This window comes from Piliocolobus tephrosceles, chromosome 3 (assembly GCF_002776525.5).
Source record: "Piliocolobus tephrosceles isolate RC106 chromosome 3, ASM277652v3, whole genome shotgun sequence".
Lineage (NCBI taxonomy): Eukaryota > Metazoa > Chordata > Mammalia > Primates > Cercopithecidae > Piliocolobus > Piliocolobus tephrosceles.
The window spans coordinates 20,079,102-20,094,528 of NC_045436.1; the positions used below are offsets into that span (position 1 = coordinate 20,079,102).

A 15,427-nucleotide genomic window follows, 5' to 3' on the forward strand; every position below is an offset into this window, starting at 1 on the left:
GGTAATTAATAAGATATAGGGAATGGTAAAGAAGAATCTAAGATATCTACTAAGGTTCCAACTTGATTAACTGAAAAGTTGGCAGAAACAAATTTCAGTCTCCTACAACTCACAGGACTCAAGACAACTCACGGGACTCAAGTTCTTTCCAACTTTAGGATTATACATCGAGGCTTTAGTTTCTATTCCAGGTCAGACCATAAAGAAGGTTACTCCATTACACTGACCTGAGCCCCAAAACTACAAACACTAAGCAATATATCACCAGAATTTGAGGAGGGGAGCAAAAATAGGAAAATCATGGAAATGGGTGGTGAAAGGATACACAGCCTGAGATACGCACACTAATTTTTCACGGTTCCCAACAAAGTTTTGTCTCTACCATAAAGGAGACTGACTGGGTACGGTTGAGGACCACATCTAAGTCCCAAAGGTGTGTCAGTCAAATCTCTAACTGTTAAGCTAAAAAGAAAAGTAGATATAAACTGGGTGAAAGAAGAAAAAGATTGTCAATGTCAGCAACTAGAGAGATGGAAGAAAAGTCTCAAGAGCAACGATGGCAGAGAGGTGAAAATCTGAGCTAGCCATTTGTGCGCAAGGAGCATTTTCATATAAATATTGTAAAAACTGTGCTAAGTACTAGTCACAGATTAAAATGTGAAAAGGGGCCAGGCACAGTGGCTCAATTCTGTAATCTCAGCACTTTGGGAGGCCAAAGTGGGCAGATCGCCTAGGTCAGGAGTTCAAGACCAGCCTGGCCAACATGGTGAAACCCCGTCTCTAATAAAGTACAAAAATTAGCCAGGCGTGGTAGCGGGCACCTGTAATTCCAGCTACTCAGGAGGCTGAGGCAGAAGAATAGCTTAAACCTGGGAGGCAGAGGTTGCAGTGAGCTGAGATCGCGCCACTGCACTCCAGCCTGGGTGACAAGAGCAAGACTCCGTCTCAAAGAAAAGAAAAATGTGAAAAGGAATTTCAAGATAATTTATTCATTTACTAACGTTTATAGAACAACTAACAATATACCAGAAATTATAATAAATATGAACACAGTTTTTGTGGAATTAATGCTATTATATTTGTATAGGCCCTACAGCTTTCAGTAGACTTCAGCATAAATTACATTATACATTTCCTCAAGAAGGATGCTGTAATAGCTTTCTAAAAATTAGTATATATTCCAGCCCAGTGCAGTGGCTCATGCCTGTAATCCCAACACTTTAGGATGCCGAGGTGGGCAGCACTTGAGGTCAGGAGTTCGAGACTAGTCTGGCCAACAGGGTGAATGAAACCCTGTCTCTACTAAAAATACAAAAATGGGCCGGGCATAGTGGCTTATGCCTGTAATCCCAGCACTTTGGGAGGCTGAGGCGGATGGATCACCTGAGGTCAGCAGTTCAAGACCAGCCTGGCCAACATGGTAAAACCATGTCTCTGCTAAGACAAAAATTAGCCAGGAGTGGTGATACACGCCTGTAATCCCAGCTACTCCAGAGACTGAGGCATGAGTATCGCATGGACCCTGGAGGCAGAGGTTGCAGTAAGCAGAGATTGCACCACTACACTTCAGCTGGGGTAACAGAGCAAGACTCTATCTCAAAAAAGAAGTCATTACTATACCACAGGATTTAGTGTGGTCTACTGATTAAATTAGTACTGGGCAAGGTTCAATTTAAATCAAGTTCTCAAAGTACCCAAAGTAAAATCAACATACCTAATCCTTGCTATACTGACCTAATTTTAAACTGATTTTATAAGAATACTTTTCTTTCTTCCAACACAGTGATTCATCTTCTGCATTTATGGTAGATATTAGAGATATCTAAAAGGATCTATGATACATTAGGGTCACTGATTTCTATCAGAAAAGTAGGTAAAATTATGAGTATTATTTTATTTTGGTAATACAAACAATTTAAAAATGCAAAAATTGTGTTTACATTAGAGATATGTTTGAGCAAATCATTAAACCCGCCTACTTCCATGAACCATATCAAGTATCACAATAAAAGACACATAAAACAGTAAGACTTATTTTTTAAAAAGAAGGGCAAAAGAGCAAGATTAGACGGAGAAAAGGCTGAAGGTGTTTAATTAGACCCATAGGGTTACTAAAACAGAAGGAATTTATTTTAATACAAATTATCAACACATATAAGAAATGAAAATAATAAAACTATTTTCTCTCAAAATAATATTACTTGATAGTTTATCCTTACTGTTCAATTACCTGCATGTCCAAATTGTTGCGCCTTTTCTTCAAAAAAGCAATACATGAATAATTTGTTGAAGGAAATAGCTCTCTGAAGAAAATATCTTAGACTTACAAAATCTTTTAGTGTCATTCAAAAGCTAAATGCTACTATTTGCAATAGCCAAGATACGGAAACAACCTAAGTGTCCATCATGGGATGAATGGATAAAGAAAATGTGGTATATATACAGGATGGAATGCTATACAGCCTTTAAAAGGAAGAAAATTATGTCATCTTCGAAAACCTGGATTAACCTGGAGGACATTATGCTAAGTGAAATAAACAAGACACACACAAAAAACGAATACTGCATGATCTCACATATGTGTAAAATAAAAAAAAAAAGTCAAACTCAGGGAGGCAGAAAGCAGAATGGTGGTCTACAGAGGCTAGGGAGAGGGGAGGAAATAGGAAAGGAGACAGATTAGTCAAAGAATACAAAGTTTCAGTTAGAGGAATAAATTTTAGAGATCTATTGCACAGCATGGTGCAGCACCGTGACTATAATTAATAATAATGTACTATATACCTCAAAATTGCTAAAAGTTAATTTTAAACGTTCTCACCACAAACAAATGGCAAGTAGGTGATATGATGGATATGTTAATTTGCTTGATTTAACCTTTCTACAATATATATATTTATCAAAACATCACATTGAACCTCATAAATACAATTATCACTTGTTAATTAAAAATAAATAAAAACAGACCCCAAAAAACCCCCAAATTCCTCAGGGGCAGCGGATATTAATGCTAGAGGATTTCAAAAGGACAAAGGAATAAACACACATACAAATATAACGCTCAGATTAGAACAAGGAAGAAAGATAACATAATAAACCAATAAAAAGTTTCTGTGGAAGACAGAAACTTTGAAAACTAAATAGTCTTCATGATTTAAAAGATGGAAACTGTTCAATTATTTCCCACAAGAAATAGCAAGAAATATATTTGTTTAACTTGGTTCCAGTCAAAGTTGCAGATCAAATCTCTGGATTTCAACGACAGTGGGGCAGTGGGGTTCAATCTCCATTTTAAACTTCACTAAAGATTTATCTTTAAGAACCAAATGAATCACAGCTACAATGTTTATGTACAGATGTGAATGTGCATATTTTAAAAATTAAAATGTTTATTAGAGTGGTAAGATTATGAGTATTCCCTTTAAAAACACTGTTTCCCAGACTCTCTGTAATTTTACATTGCTCCTATAATTGAACCTACAAGCCAAGTCTCTCCTTGTTTTTCTCTAGCATTTTGACTATTCTAAACTACAGTATTGTGCAGCAAAGAGCAGGAGCTCTGAAATCATACTCCCAGGCTTCAGTCTCAGTTCTGACAGTTACTGTTGGGCAAGTTAGTTAAATTTTCTGTGCCTCAGTTTCCACGAATGTAAAACGGGATTAGTGAAAGTACCTCCTTCGTGGGGTTGGTGTGAAAATTGAGATAACTCACAAAAATTAATTGGTAAAGAGCCTGAAAACATAGAATGCATTCATAAATATTAACACTTATTATAAAATATTATCCATTTTTGATCCCTGCTACCAAACTAGACTACCAAACTAAGTTGGAAGTCCTTAGCAGTGATAGCGGCCAAACCCCACAGGATACTGTTTTGATATAAGACCCACCACAGAGATCAAATCTGACTTCCCGAGCCGTCTGAAAATTATGACCAACATGTTGTGACCAACATGTCACAACAGGAAATGGAAAGCCTAGCACTAACATGACCTGAAAAATAGCCAATTTACTAACACAAACCCATAACACCAACAAATCTGTCCTCCTGAACCACGTCTATCCAAAATAGTTTAAATGTTTACATTCTTCATGAGCTATGTATGATTGATAACACATGCTAAAGCACAATTTCCAAGTAAAAATGTAGGTTCTATACGTTCATATTGACTTCTTAAAATATTTTGACTCATCATTCAAGCAAAGCAGCAAAGTTTTCGAGGTGCTAAGGGGAGTAAGGAGTGGGAAGGGTATGTAGTCTGTGATGAATTCTGCCAACAGTGGCAGTCTGTATTAACCAGAGGCCACATACGCATATTCAAGTTGAGAAAATATCTGTAGGTCACACACAGGTTTTTAAAGCTGTATTTTAGAACAAGACACTGAGTAGCAGCAGCACAAGATGAAAGTCAATAATACATACACAAGTACTTTCACTCCCATACGTACTCTTGAACTGAACAAATACTATTTTGTAGTGACTCACAAAGGCACGTAGAATTGACCGACAGTTATCTCCATACCGACCTCATCAAAAAAAAATTCTAAATTAACTCTTTAAAGATGAAAGTAAAAGCAATTCTGGAAAGATTCAACAATTATACAAGTCACAATGATGCTGCAGTAACTGAACTGCATAGCTCAAAAAGTTTACGTTTGTAGAACTGAACTTCTGAATTACGTATCTATGTAAAAGGTATGTTCACTGCTGATTCAATGCCATGAACAGGAATTTCTTTCCAAAGGAAACAGAAATCTCAGTTTCTAATACGCACAATGCGTATGTAATTATCTTCTATGTGCTCCGCAGTTTTAAAATGCCATACAAATAAAGCATACCACATGCAAAGTTAATTTCTGAGATTCTAAGGCAGTTTCTGGTCAAGTTTAAGATCAAACCACAAATATATATACACAAAAAATATTTTACATACACATATCTAAAGATAGAAAAACTGAATATTATTTTTAAATTGGGGAAAATTAAGCGAAAGTTAAACCCACTCCTCTAAGTTTAAAGTTAATCTTCTCCTGGAACCCACTTCCATTCTATTCAGAGGTCCTTCGACGGTTCCTGAAGCAGATGTGTGAAATTTTAAAGAAATGTCTGAGGGTATATGCCTAATCAGGATGGGTTTGCATCCCAATTCGTGATGTACCTTTCAACATTATGTAGGTACATTATAAGAGAAACCAAGATGAGGGCTGTGGCCTCATAGTTGACCCAAAATCTGTGAACAGGAGAGCTGACGAATCTTCACTCATACAATGCAACTCACCTCGCAGCTCAGAGACATAGCAAAATCGGTGGCTGTTTTTTGCGCTGCCTTTGGATTCTGCATCTATTTCAAACCTAAAACCTAGCTACCCTGGGAGCTCCACCGAAGAAAACCTGGCACAACGAAAACTATCGCGATTTAAAAGATACCTGACGTTTTCTACTGCAGAGGTTACGGAAATTTTGCCAGGTCGGACTTTTATTGTCCTTCAAACACGGGAGCAACATGAAGTTAAATCCTCTCGCTCTGGAGATCCCTAGAGTCAACCTGCTTCTGCCCAAAATTAAAAATAAAAATCTTCAACCTCACTTCCCCTTAAGACTAAAACTGAATCCATGCTCTAACTCGGGAGTAAAGTAGGACGGCTTTCAACCCACCACACCCTTCTTGCTCATTATTCCGGGTCGCGGGCGAACTAGAACACTGGGAAAGGGTCTGCAGGTTGCGGACCGGACCGGCCCTGACCCACGGAGAGGGAAGAGAAACCGCAAGAGTCAGGAACCCGACAGGTACGTCCCCAGCGTCGACGCGTGACGTCACTACGTTGACGTGAACGGCCGTTCAGCGACGGCCGTCCCAACACCTCCTCCTCCGACCACTCGCTGAGCCGCGTCGGCGCCTATTGGGCGGCGTGGGAATGGTGGGCGGGCCGAGGCTGGGTCTCAAGGAGGAGGAGGAGCCGAGCGAGCTGCCTGGCTCTGAGGGCCGCCAGGGCTGTGAAGCCTTTCATTAGCGATTAGCTCACGTCACTCTCGCATTCCTGTTTGCCCTTCCGCTGACCTTGCGCGAGGCGGCCAGCTTGTGGGAGACGTTTTCGTGAGGCAACAGGCGCTGACCGTTCCCAGCGTCGCGCGGAGTTCGGATCCACTCCAGCGAGAGACCACAGCGTCCGGGAGCAGCTTGTGAAACCCTAGCAGGCGTCAGCCTTGAAAATAAAAAGTATTGACAGCCGTCGACGAGCACAGATTCCTAAAACTTAGATCGAAGAGAAGTGCCAGCCTTCGGAAATAAACCAGGACCAAAAGCCCCCTGTGCTTATAGGTGACGTGCGGGCCGGGAGTGCGGTGGTGTCACCTCGCCTTGTATGTCATCGCCGGGTGTGTGCCTAACATACATACAAAAAGGATAACTCGAATTTAGCCATCACGCATTTTCAAAATACTGCTTGGAAATTAAATGTTTGAAGAAAAGATATTATCTGGGGTTTCTACACGGTCTGAATTGGTTTCATTTCCGTTTAGCAACTTTTATTGAGCTCCCAGCGTGGGTCATAGAATTCAGTAAACCTGATCCCATGTTCAAGGAGCTATATTCCGATGCAGGGGCAGGGCGATGCAGTGGAAGAATGGTGGCCACAGCAGTAGCATGCTAATAGCCTGGTGAGCAGATACAGGTTTTCGTTTCTTTGGCGAGATCACTTTTGAGTGTTACCACTGGGTGGCAGAATTAAGACCCGTGAACGTTTAATATCTCCTGTGTATTTAGTATGTTATGAATATATACTGATTAATGAATATTAAGTGCGTGTTGTATATTTTACGCCTCATCAATATTAAATGTGACCTGGTCTCGCCAGGCTTTTCTATTTTTACTTATATGTGCTCCACTGACTGTTTCGCAGGCTAGTAACACGTGAGTTTTGTTCTATTTCTTCTAAGGCAGAATTGAATATTCTCAAAGACAGTTCTGGGCTTCAGAGCTGGTATAGTACCCATGGTGGTGATCACAGTGCAGTCAAGCTTCTTAGGACCTCTTTCATTACTTTTATCAATGTAGAGTGTGTAGAACTATGGAAATATCCAAGCACGATTTTCTCTTACCTGGGACACTGTTGACCAAGATCTTTAGATTCTTCTTAGAAAATGTGGAAAAGCAGGCAAAAATTTTTCCAAACTAAGTGGAATTTTTCAAAAGACATTTACTCACTGTGGTTACGTAGCTAACTTTGGAAAGGCACGTGGATTTTGAAAATGTAGACAGTAGTTGTGGTCTCTTAGTCAATCTTACCTGCTTTCTATAAGGATGAAAAGTTCTTTTATGGTAGTGTCTTAGTTTCTCAATGGAGGATTGTTCCAAGGATCTCTCTTAACTGTGCAAGAACAAGTCTATTTGTATGTTTGGCTTTTTGTAATATTATTCCTATTATGCACTACCTTATTCCTTTATGAAAACTTATTTTAAAGTCATGGTTTCTGGCATACATAATTATCACACCAGTAGTTCTCAAACTTCACTTTGCATCAGGGCCATCTAGGGAGCTTCAGAAAAATATCCTTGCTTAGGCCCCATTCCCAGAAATCCTGTCTTAATTGTTCCAATGTTGGACCTAAGCATTCCTGTGTTTAATTCTTTCCAGTTGATCCGAGGGGCTCAGTCAGAAACACTGAGTTACATATGGAGCAATATATTTAAACAATGTGGTATGTGATTGCTTGGTGATAAAACAATAGATTGCATCTGGGAAAAAACGTTCTCTGTAATTCCTCTGGTGTTTTTGTCAGAGAATCTGGTGATATTGAACTTCCTCTTCAGCAGACTGGTGGGAAGAAACACAGGGTAAGCACCATAGCCAGATTTTTGGTACGTTTTAAGTGCCGTAATGTGAATACTTGCAGCCTGATCTCATCCATCGTGGTAAATACTACAGAAAGGATGCTGATTGAATGGCGTCCTTACCAGATCCCTTGTTTTAGTGGGAGTGATTAAGAAGGAACTTCTCAGGGCTCAGATAATTACCAGTAAGGAGGTTTACAGACCCAACTATGGGCTTTTCTCTCATATGAAAATAATTTAACAGCCCACTTCGTCTCCATACTGTAAATAACTGCTCCCAGAACCCTAAGAAGAATTTGTATTAGTATCCACGTGCTGTTGTAACAAATTCCCACAAATTTAGTGGCTTGAAACAGTACAAATTTTTGATCTTAGAGTTCTATAGGGTAAAAGTTTGATATAGGGCTCACTGGTTAAAAATCAAGATGTTGGCTGGGCGTGGTGGCTCACGCCTATAATCCCAACACTTTGGGAAGCTGAGGCGGGTGGATCACCTGAGGCTGGGAGTTCCAGACCAGCCTGACCAACATGGAGAAACCCTATCGCTACTAAAAATACAAGATTAGCCAAGTGTGGTGGCACATGCCTGTAATTCCAGCTACTCGGGAGGCTGAGGCAGGAGAATCACTTGAACCCGAGAGGTGGAGGTTGCGGTGAGCCGAGAATGCGCCATTGCACTCCAGCCTGGGCAACAAGAGTGAAACTCTGTCTCAAAAAAAAAAAAAAAAAAAAAAAAGAAGGTATTGGCCGGGCTGTTTCTTTAACAAGCTCGAGGGGAGAATCCACTTCCATGCTTTTTGCAGCTTCTAGAGGTCACTTGGCTTCCTTGGCTCATTGCCCCCTTCCTCCATCTTCAAAGCCAGCAATGGAAGGCTGAATGTTTCTCATATCATATATAAGTCCCCCTTGCCATGTAATCTAATATATTCACTGGTTTCAGGGATTGGGGTGGTGGGGTTGGGGGTGTTATCTTGCCTGCCATAGGGTGTTTAAATTCATCTTTTAACCACAAGTCTCAGTATGCATATTTTAAAAAGCCCCCAGTATACAGGAAGTATTTGGAGACATAGCAAAATAAGTTATGTGAAAAGGTCAGTTTCTTCTACTGTAAATCAGATTTTTTGGCTAGGACTGGTTGGAGTTTAAGTTAATAATAACAAATACTCAACCAGTATTTAAATTAGCTTCACACTTTCACCACCAACCAACCAATAAAACTCTTGGGGCCTCAAGGAAAGGGAAAAAGGACAAAAAGATTGACCCACAGTCTAAGAATTTACCAATTACAACCAGGTGTAGGATAGCCTGTTCACTAGTGTATCTGGAACCCTGGCAGACTGAAACAAGAGAAACAAATGGTAGACATTACCAGTGAGTGGAGGTGGTGCAAACCTTGCCTTCTGCCAGCAATTCTCTCTCTCTGGGAGTGGCAAGTTGTATGATGCTGTTTTATTGAAGTGGCAAAGTAAAGAGCACTGGGAATCATATCTCAGTTTTTTCTGTCTTGCTCTCTGGACCAGTCAAGTTACTCTGAACTTTCCTTAAAGTAAAAAACCTAGAAATAGGATTACTTCCCATAACAACTTAAAATAATACACTTTTAAAAAGTTCCACAGAAAAATCAAACAAGATTACATAGCTCTACTTCATATATTTATGAGTTGTTTCAGAAAAAGAAGTTTGATCTTGCCAGGAGCGGTGACTCACTCCTGTAATCCCAGCACTTTGGGAGACTGAGGCGGGTGGACCACTTGAGATCAGAAGTTCGAGACCAACCTGCCCAAGGTGGTGAAACCCTGTCTCTACAAAAAATACAAAAATTAGCCGGGCATGGTGGCACCACCTGTAATCCCAGCTACTCGGGAGGCTGAGGCAGGAGAATCACTTGAACCCAGGAGGTGGAGGTTGCAGTGAGCCGAGATCACGCCACTGCACTCCAACCTAGGCGACAAGAGTGAAACTGTCTCAAAAAAAAAAAAAGAAAAAGAACTTTGATCTTATTGTTTGTATTTCAGACACTCAGACACATTGGAAAGAGAGAGAATGGAAGGGATTAAAACATTCTATTATGAAAATAGTAGCATGGTTCTAGTCTAGAATTTCCTCCTGATTCCATTAGCATCACAGAAGTGAAAGGGGCCTTTTCTTTTGTCTTTTCCTCAAAGATAACATGAAGTTATCCAAAATAGCTTTATACTTCTAATTACAATTAGAGACCTTTGACATGGCAAACAGTCTTCCAGTTTAGTGTTACTGTCTCCCACAAAACTGCCTCAGTAGAACCTGATACACTCAAAGCTCTTTCAGCCAATCATATCCTAAAAACAGTCTCATGAAGTGACTCATTTCTCAGGCTACACACAGCTAAGGGCACGGTGTTTTGTTTTATTCATCCTAGATACAGATTATGATCATTCTCTTCAGATGGTGGACTCATTGTGAGCCCTGGCAGGTGACCCCATTCAGAAGGCCAGAAACACAAAAGCTGACTAGATGTTTTATCTTTGCATACGGAGCTGGGCCTACCAGATTAAGATCCAGAAATTCAGTAGGCTGCTACAGTTTAATTCGTAGCTACACAGAGTTAATGGTGAGTTCAAACCACATAAGGCTAGAGTAGACTTTCAGGAATGTGGCTTAAATAACTAAAAATTTCTCGCCTAGAATGTAGCAAGATGGAGTACTAAATGTCAAGACAGTGACTTTTTTTTTTCCTCCCTTGGATTTGAATATTACATGTCTGTAAGAGATCTGAATTTTAGAGAATGCTTTTCTTCATATTTAATATTGTAGGCCCTTCTCTAATCACAAAAGATTGTAGGTGAGTATAATCAGAACTTATACCTTCACAAATACATGGTCTTTTAATAAAATCATTTACATAATAATTTCAAAAAGGGAAAATAGTGTAGTTCTATACCAACCATTTGCTCTAATTTGTTATTCTCTATTTTGTTTCACCTTGCTGCCTGCTTTTTAGAAAGGAGTAACAATATCCATTCCTTGAATATGTTTTTCCCCATCATCTAACATTTAATGTTTAATTGTGAATGCATGGCAGACTGTATTTCTGAAAAATCTCTAGTAGAATAGCTTAGGCATACCGCTAGTCCCCTTCCATTTAATATATTGTACTACCACTATTCATAAGGAGTTAAGAAATTTCCATAACCAAGACATAGGAGTATTAAAGTGAAAAAATATGCATACATTTTGACCCAGCAAACCTACTTTTAGAAATCTATCCCACAGAAGTAATTATACCATTGGAAACAATATGTCTACTGAATGGAGTAGATTTTGGTATAGCCATATCATGAAATATCAATATCATTCACAAGAATTAGTTGATATCCGCATAGATGTTCATGTGATACTATTTAAAAATGTACGTTGCAAAATAATGTGTATACTATAGTCCCGGCTAGGCACAGTGGCCCATGCCTTTAATGCCAGCACTTTGGGAGGCCAAAGCAGGCAGATTACTTGAGCTCAGGAGTTCAAAACCAGCCTGGGCAACATGGTGAAACCCATCTCTACACAAAACACACACAAGAAGCCTGGTCAACATGGTAAAACCCTATCTCTACAAAAAAATACCGAAATTAGCCAGCTGTGGTGGCACGCACCGGTGGTCCCAGCTGCTCAGGGGGCTGAAGTGGGAGAATCACTTGAGCCTGGAAGGTGGAAGTTGCAGGGAGCTAAGATTGCGCCACTGCACTCCAGCCTGGGAAACAGAATGAGACCCTGTCTCAAAAAAACCCAAAAAAACAAAAAACAAAGACTAAATCTAATACATACAATATAAAAATGCATGCTTATGTTTTTAGGAACTTAAAGAAAAATGTAGATGATATTAATTAACTGTTAACATTGGTTTCATGGAGGACAGCACAGAAGGGAGCTCTGGGAAGGAGATGGTAGGCTTTGTCTTTGTGTACTTGTGTTGTTGGCTTGTTGCAAGAAGCAAAAACTCTTTTGTTGGAAAGAAAAGTCCAATAAAATATTTAAAGAAAAAGAAGTCCCAAAGCACTCTTGTTTAAACATAAAAAAAAAAATAAACAACCATTCAATTGTACAGGGGTATATAAACCAGAAAGGGAAATCATCAAGTAATCTTCTTAGGTAACCTGCTTTATCTACTCATCAATGTATCAATGGTATCTTTCTATGTCAATAAAGTAGATCTGTATTACTCTTTTAAATGGCTTTAGTGTATTTCATTGTTTGGATATATTTTAATTTAATCAATTCTTTATTGTTACACATTTACATTATTTCTAGTTTTTCTAGTTATAAGCAATAACGGTTATCCTTGTATATAAATCATTGCTCACTTGTCCCAGAAGTTAAATGGCTGAGTCAAAGGATATGCATACTGCTAGCATACCTTCTAGAAAGACTGTAGCAATTTATAGTCCTACCAGTAGTTTATGACAGGAGCCTAAAGAATTATCTAAGAAGGTTAGCTGACTAGCCATTCTTTCTGTAAGCAGCAAAAAGAATTTGCTTAGATTAGTAATTGGCAACATTTCACTTCACTTTGATGTACAAAAGGATGTGGGTAGAACTACAATTGTGCATTCAGACATCAAAATTCCTACTAACTGGGGGTGGGAGGGCCCACAGGAGTGTAGTCTAGAAGTAGAAAGAATGAGGAAAATAAGTCTTTTGTAGCTGTATGGAGATCGAAGAGAGAAAACAAAGCAAACGCTCCAGCTTTTCAGGTTGGGTGACTTGCAGCGCCATCTTCTGGCAAAGCCGCCAAAATCTTTCAACGCCCCTGGTAGGAATAAAGTTGCCCTGAGTAGGGCCACTCAGGATGACACCAGATGATATCCCTTATTATAGTTTTAGGGGAATCTCTTCCTACCTTCGCCAGTCCTGCAGTGAAAACAGGTACTTAGACTGCTATACCCTGCCAAACCCTTCGATATACAGACAATTTATACATACGTTAGATCTAAAGGTGTAAAAAAACCCATACAGCTTTTAAAAAATATCTCAAGACTTAAACATTCTTCTGTTTCAACCATCCAAGATGTAATACGAAAAGGCTTGCTTTTTAAAGCAGTATTACTCTTTAAAATGTAGCATCCCTAAGTAGTGCGCTTTCAAGTAAAATAAAAAAGTCCCTTTCTCGGTGTAGTAGGTGTGGGAACATTTTATATGCTTTATATTCCAAATTGGTTTCCACCAGTGAGTTCTCTCCCGCATCTCTGCATGACTTTCCCGCATCTCTGCATGACAGCTTTACACTCTCTCCATCCTTTTCATCTCTCACGTCTCCTCCTTTCTGTCTTCCCGCCTGCAGAGCCCGCCCCGCCCCGCCCGTCCCTTCGCACAGCACCCTACCCGACCCCACGGTTCTAGCCCACCCTCGCTGCTTCTTCCCAGCCGCCTCCGCTGCGTGCCGCCTTCCGCGCGCTGACGTCACACGCCAGCGCCGGTGACGCGCCGGCCGCTCCCCCTTCGTCTGCATTTGCTCTAGGGTTTTGGGACGGTAGGTTGCGGAGTCCTTACCCTGGCGTCTCGAGCAGTTGTCCCCATAACTCGGAATCTAGAGCTGCTGTTGCGAGGCAGGAGCACGTGGCAGTCAGGTAGCTTCCCAGTCCCGAATGCCGCCCGTCCCCACCCCGACGTGGCCACTAGCAACGACCTCTGTGAAGTTGGAGAGGCGGTGACGGAGGCACTCCCCCTGCTGCACCCCGCCGTTTCCACGGGGCTCAGAAACCAGTTTGTTTGTTGCGTCGGGGTAGTGTCGACCTGTCTTACGGGCGTTGCCCGAGGCAGGACGGAGTCAAACCCGTGGCGTCAACTGAAGGCGAGTGTCAGGTGTGGAGGGTCTCAGTGACCCCTTTCAGTCTAGACTGTGAGCTGCTGCTGGTTAGACAGACTTGGTTTCTCTTTCAGGATGTCATTTTCAAAATGCGGGATGGTACCTCTGCTTTATGAAGCCCCATAGGAAGACTGCCACACCTAGACTGACGCTTGTTAGTCATCACCGTTATTTCTACTAACGTCCTGTGTCACTGAGGTGAGTTCCACTTGGGGGAAGCAATGACATGCAAAATGGTAAAAATCATCCTGGAAATGAGATGTGCGTAGACCAGCTTATATTGAGATTACACAGATACCTTAAGTATTTGCAGGGAAAATACCTTAATCTCATTTAAATGTTAATTCTCTAAGACACTCTGTATTCCAAAGCGATTCTTGGACATTACGGTATTTTTAAAAACTAGAGCGGTAATGGGATTAAAATAATAGGAATCTTAGTATGGGTAAGCAAGCGTTTACATTGCTTATGTTGTGTCCAGTTAGGAAGCGAATATGAGTAGTAGTTAGCTGGTTACCCTGTAATTTTAGATTTCCGTTTCCATGATTTGACAGTTTCCATATGTAAGGCATTAATAGTCCTACTACTTTAAGAGTTTAGCATAACTTTTTATGCAGGCCTATTTTTTGTTCTTTAAGATCTGCTTTAAGAAGCAGAAATATTTTTTATTGCCTTGGTAAGTTTCATTAGAAATGTTTATGAAGGATTAAAAGTAGCATCCAATCTAAATTAATGACCTTTTCTTAAATGCAGCAGTATTGTAGAGCTGATGGAGGGGAGCCACATTTGGAGAGAAGTAACTCCTTGTTTCTAGTTTAGGTTTGTCTGGTATTAGAGGTTCCACAGGTCTGTTTCACTTAAACTTGCCATTGTTCTAGGTGAAATGTAAGGAGCCTATATTGTGGGAAGACAGGTTTTTTCACAGTAAAAGTCACTGTCAGGAATTTAATAAAGGTTGTCAAACTTGACCACAGGAGTTCTTTTGAGGTCGTGTGAATAATACATTGACATTGTATTCCAAGTAAATTTTGCTCTGTCTAATGTCCTGCCTTCTAATCTAAGTCATGAACATGACTCCTTTTCACAAATGTAAATTCTTTATTTGCCTGTTGGTAGTTTCCACTACTATATCTGTTGGATATTGTCTGAGTAGACTTACAGAGAAGAAAAAATATTTTGAGAAAAGTCTAATAGAAATTCCATTTTTGCGTTCTGCTTTTTCGAATAAAGGAAAATAAAGAGCTTCTTTCCCTGAGAAGATAAATTGACCCCCTCCCACTATTCAAAATGGTGTTTATTGCTCAGGGAGAACTGTACATATGTATGGCTTGTAGCTGCAGACAGCTCCAAAAGACTTCTGGAAACCTGTTGCCATGCCTTTACCAATGTTTCTCTTCAAGACAGCCTGTCTATAGAAAATCTGAAACACCTGATGAGAGCTTAATGCTTAACCTAAGTATGTGTTCCAGATTGATCAGAGTTGAGCTTTTCCATTCATATACTCTAAAATTTTTTATGTGTGGCTCACAAAATTTTATTATGTCAAAAATTGCTTATTTGTGGCTTTAAAGAAATTCTTAGTGGCTGGGTGTGTGGCTCATGCCTGTAATCTCAGCACTTTGAGAGGCCACAGTGGGCAGATCACTTGAGGTCAGGAGTTTGAGACAAGTCTGGCTAACCTGGTGAAACCCCATATCTACCAAAAATACAAAAAATTAGCCCTGCATGGTGGCGCGTGCCTGTAATCCCAGCTAC

At 40.3% G+C, this 15,427-nt stretch overlaps 2 protein-coding genes across 14 annotated transcripts in view; one reads left to right on the plus strand and one right to left on the minus strand.

Annotated features, from left to right (window-relative positions):
• Nucleotides 1–5,817, minus strand: part of CLCN3 (chloride voltage-gated channel 3) — a 101,585-nt gene extending 95,768 nt beyond the window's left edge. For both annotated transcript variants that reach the window (XM_023228927.3, XM_023228961.2), the window contains exon 1: nt 5,281–5,817. The gene's annotated coding sequence lies outside the window, so the exon portion shown is untranslated. The remainder of the gene's footprint in view (nt 1–5,280) is intronic.
• Nucleotides 5,818–5,966: 149 nt separating this feature from the next.
• NEK1 (NIMA related kinase 1) overlaps nt 5,967–15,427 on the plus strand; it is a 209,473-nt gene continuing 200,012 nt past the window's right edge. For 8 of the 12 annotated variants that reach the window (XM_023228827.2, XM_023228872.2, XM_023228881.2 and 5 more), the window contains exons 1-2: nt 13,286–13,433; nt 13,747–13,870. The gene's annotated coding sequence lies outside the window, so the exon portion shown is untranslated. Of the gene's footprint in view, nt 6,322–13,285; nt 13,871–15,427 lie in introns of those variants that run through there. The other 4 variants (XM_023228849.3, XM_031935300.1, XM_023228859.2 and 1 more) reach the window with 4 other exon arrangements.